Genomic DNA, 5,147 nt, shown 5'->3' on the forward strand with positions numbered 1-5,147 from the left:
ACTCTCTTTGTCTCAAATAAATCAATAAATCTTTAAAAATAAGTTTCCTTTGTTGTTAATCCAGTTGGGGTTAGGTTTTGTTACATGCACTGGAAAACTTCTTCTTTTTTTTTAAGATTTATTTATTTATGATAGACAGAGAGAGAGAGGCAGAGACATAGGAGGAGGGAGAGTAGGCCCCATGCCAGGAGCCCCATGCGGGACCCGATCCCAGGACTCCAGGATTGTGCTTTGGGCCAAAGGCAGGCGCCAAACCGCTGAGCCACCCAGAGATCCCTACTGGAAAGCTTCTTAATTCATCAGTACTACACATCATATTTTTTGTGCTTATATAATTGCTCCTTTCCCCCAATAAATGCTAAGATCCTTGAGGATAGAAACCACCCTATTGTGTCACCGTTATGTTTCCAGTGCTTGATTCCTAATAGACACTGCATGAATATTTGCTGAATTGATAAAATAATGAATGGCAAATTTTTTGGTCATGTGTGACTTAAACCAAACTTTTAGTTCACTTAGTGAATTTCATGCCATGCACAGGTGCTTGAAATTTTCAACAGGGACCTGAAAAGTTTGGGGTAGCCAAGCCAAGCAGAGATTGAAATGAAATTTCTGATTTCCAAATTGTTTCAGTTATATCACATTAGCTAAGCTGTCCTTTGAATAGATTTTTAAATCCTTAAAACAATAACATAAAATCCAAACAATTGCAAATAAGAGATTCCCATCGAAAGAAAATGATGATCAAATACTTTAGGAAAAGTTTTCAATGAGCAATTATCACACCTCGAATAAACCTCAGTGGCTACAATACTGCCACTGCACAAAGCATGATCAAATACTTTAAATAAAAATATAAATACTATATTAACGAATCAAAAGTAATTGTGTACAATATACACTTGGAGTAGAGTACCTTTTATCTGACAGCCTTCCTTTACATTTTGCTTTTAGTCTAAAACAATAACATCAAAAAAAATCCTCCCAAACCCAGGATAAACTAGAAGCATTTATTAAAGCAACCATCAATTTCACTGCCATCATCTTTTGAGGCCTGAAACATCAAAGATTTACTGATGTTATCTATAAATAGTAATTTTCATGTGAATTATAGTTAAAATGTACATTCAAGGCATCCCAATGGCAGTATGATGAGCCTCAAAGAACTCTTAGAGGTCATGCAGTCTATTTCCTCAACTGCTAATGAGAAAACAGAAGACCTGGTGGAAAAAAGGCTCACCTGTGTTTAATCCTAAGGCTTCAAAAAGTGTTTGTTGGGTGCATGCTCTATGTCAGATTTGGTGTTAGATATTGAAAAATAAAATAGCTGCTCTCGAGAAGGTTATAACCTCCTTGGGAAAACAAATGTATGCAAACACATGCCAATTAGTGTGGTAGGTTCTGTAATAGAGGTGTAACATCAGATTCCTGGAAGGTACAAAGGATAAGTCAACTCTGGGGGTGAGGGGTTTGTGGAAGTTATTTTCAGAACAGGAGGTTCTTGAGTCTTGAAGATTCACCAGATGAGCAGAGCAGAGGGAAGGAAGAGGGAAAGAAGGATGCATGACTTGGGCTGATAGTCCAGGAAAAGGAATTTCTGTCATTGCAACGGACATGAAAAGAAACGTAGAGCCAGAAAGAGTTGCCAGAGTCAAGGAACTGGTAGTAGATTAGTAGCTGGAGCTGAGGCTCAGAGGGAATCAGGCCTGTGCTTTCCACTGTGCTGTGCTACAAGTCTGGACTTTATCCTCAAGCTATGGAGTAATAGAATAAGGTGTTCATTTTAGTGAGCTGACTTCACCAATGGGATTGAGGGCTGGCATGCAGAGGAGTTGGTAGTCAGATTGGAAGCAGATACAGAAAGTGAGAGGAAAAGAATGACTAAGAGTTCTGTCTTGAGCAAACGAGTGGATGGTGTAATATTAATTTTAAGTGGGACTACAGAAAATGGTAGTTTTATGAGAAAGTGGTGAATGGAATCTGTTTTGAATATATGAGGTATAAGTGCTTGGTGAACATGCAAGTAGAAATGTCCAGGAAAATTCTGGTCAAGATAACATTGTGAGTTCATGTTTCCAAGCACCTTCTCCCCACGCCAAACAGAGCTGTGATGGGAAAAATACACCTAGAGAAACTTGAAAGTCACTGCTATCTCAAAAGTAAGATAAATACAACATTGGACCAGATTTAGAAGTAGAGTACCTTTTAGTCCTTAGCAGGATGAAGCTGTGGTCTACTAGGCTCAGGGTCTGGAAACAGGTGGACATGGAGTTTATGTCTTATGGGGTAATAAGGACTAAAAAAACTGAGGCAAGATAGAAAAAGTGAGCCTGGCTCACCCTTAGAAACCAGGGACTGGTTTTAACTCCTACATGAATGGAAACTGAGAATAGGTCCAACTACTTTGCCACTCGAGACTCATGCGGGTAGGTAGTATTGGTCCAGAGGGATGAGAGACACATGGACCAGACCTGAAACTAACATGGAACCTGGAACCCAGAAGCTGATTCCTAGAGCCTAGAGTTTAGCCAAGCCCAGCCAAGTAGTAGCCTGCCAGCAACTCCACATACTTGAGAATAAATGGCTATGTTTTTAAGTTACTGAGTTTTGTTGCACAACATTGTTGTTGTAGCAATAGTCGCTAACACCTTATACTTTATTACATTTGTTTTCTCACTTGCTTTGAGAGTATTGGTTTACAGACTTATCTTGAATGGGAGAGTTTGGATTTATTTTTATTGTTCTCCTCTGTACTAATTGCCACCTGTGTAATAAATGTAATAAATTTCAGAAGACTTCATGCAGACCCCCTGGGCCCTATATCTGGAATCAAGTGTTGTTGAATCTTCAGGCCCTGTGCTGGGGCATGTAGTTGGCTTCACATTTCCCATTTGGGGGTCCAGGCTGAGGGACAGCAGATATCTGGATCATGTTCCTCTCATAACAGATAATCAGAGAGCAGGAGGGTACATTTTAAGTTACCTCAAATATGGCCAAAATGGACAAGCCCAAGATCAAGCGACAGGGAAGTATATTCCACCCACTACAAGGCCGGAGTAGAGGTGTGAACATATAATTATATTCCAGGAATGCTTTTAGAAAATTCTACAAGTGATTATGATGAATTTCATTACAGTAAATTTGGAACTCTACATGAAAGGGAAAGGTTTTGAAATACCTGGTAAGCAATCAGACCTTCATGTCTGGAATGCAGAAAAGTCCAGGCAGGAAAAGCGGTCATTTGAAACAAACAGTTATTGAGTCCTTGAGGGCAGAACAGATGGTAGGATCCTTAGGAGTATCCTTGTTTTGAAGCAAGGTAGATAAGGAGGAGACACACAGAGTAAAGTGGCAGACTTAGTAGGAGAATCAGGGACATGTTGACACCTATCAGAGGGAAAAGGAAGGTTCAAGGATCATCAACAGAAGAGAAATTAAATGAATTAAGGATGGAGTGCAAAGTGCCCCCTGGAGTTGGCCATTTGAATGGGTTGAAAGACCTCTGTTATAGCAGGGCCAGCGCCACCGTGTGGCAGCCGACATGTGGCCAATGTTTGAAGAGGGAACAGGTCCTACAAGCTGACGCTGCAAGTGTAAATGACTTCAGGGGCTTGGCTGTCAGGGAAAGAAGAGTTTAGGAAGTAAGGGAAGAATCTACAGGGGGAGAGAAAGAAAGAGAAGTAATAGATGAGGATGGGGAATGACAGCAGGGAGAGGTGTGGTTTGAGAGCACAGCTGGGAGGGGAGCCCTGCATGCCAGATAAGATGCCTCTTCCTGTGATAATTATGGGAAGTGTGAGGCCAGGTGCCAGGAAAGATAAGTTGTAAAGGGGTAAGAGTAGGGGAGAGCATAGGAACTTGAGGGGATTCCTGCCAGATAACCTCTGATTTTCCATAGAGAAGGAGATGAGGTCACCTACTAAGGATGAGGAGGTGGGTGTCAAGCAGGGTCCTTGAGAAGATCAGGAGAAGCTGCTTACAAAATGTGGAAGTGGGCTGCCCAGAGCAGGCACAAGGACACTGAGAGGTAGGGAGGCCCCAGCAGCATGAGCTATAATCTGTGCTGGGACCAGGACCCTGGGGTCTGACCTGTGGGTAATTTCCTGACAGCGCATTAAAATCTAGGATTCTAGGATCTTATAAAAATTTATAAAGATTTCATGAGCTATCCTTTCTCCATAGAAGATATTAAGTAAAAGGAAAGAATTATCTTTAAGCTATCCACATTCCCATGTTCTTGCACCATTGTAGGTTTGGTTATACAATTCCTATTCTTTCTTTTCTGTCTTCAGTTTTTCTCTCAGTGAAACTACAGTTTTTGGGAAATCATATTCAATTTGAGATGTGCTCATTTTGAACACATTCAATAGGAACCCGAATGGAACCTTATTCTCCATTGTCTTGGACTCAGAAAAGTTGTGGAACCCTTCTGGACTTGAGCTTCTACTATATGGATACTAAATATTTCAATCGTGTGTGATTGGAAATCCACAACTCTTACTGTCTATAGAGCAAATCAACTTAATGGGCTATCCAAGAATTCACTACCCCATAGGAGCATAGGAGCATAGGAGCAATAACAAAGAACACTTTCCCAATTCAGCAAAAAGTCTTTGCAAATAAAAGATCTTTTAAGTTATTTTCACCTCTGGTCCTCTTTAAGTAAATCTTTTAGAATATTGATATGTACTATTCTTATGTGCTAAGAAAGTACATTCAAGATAAAGAAAAATGTACATTCAATGTATAATGGATTGCTTCAGTGAAAGATATAAGTAACCAAAATGGAAAGAATGATTGGATTTTAATCTTGAATAAAAAAATGTAGTGTAAAATGTAGTACAGTTAAAAATTCCAATGAAAATGGCTAGTTATTTATAAGAAGGAATAAAATAAAATTTTGCCAACCTTGAAAGACTATAATATCAACAGATGATACCACATAGGAATAAGACCATACTGTGAAACTTCACCAATCTTGATATACTTATTTGGAATTTGTAACAATTTTGATGAAAGCTTAGCACAAGTTTACCCTTTCACTATTATTAATCAAATTATAGTATAAACAATATTCACAAAGTTAATGTTTAAATTACTTTAGAGAACAAATTATGTTCAAATATCTTGAGCAGACCATACTTAGT

The 5,147-nt window shown here is 39.3% G+C and overlaps 1 pseudogene; it reads right to left on the reverse strand.

Moving 5' to 3' along the window:
• Positions 1–699: 699 nt before the first annotated feature.
• On the reverse strand, positions 700–831 carry LOC112925791 (U4 spliceosomal RNA; annotated as a pseudogene).
• Between the last annotated feature and the right edge of the window lie 4,316 nt (positions 832–5,147).

This window comes from Vulpes vulpes, chromosome 13, assembly GCF_048418805.1.
Source record: "Vulpes vulpes isolate BD-2025 chromosome 13, VulVul3, whole genome shotgun sequence".
NCBI classification, from domain to species: domain Eukaryota; kingdom Metazoa; phylum Chordata; class Mammalia; order Carnivora; family Canidae; genus Vulpes; species Vulpes vulpes.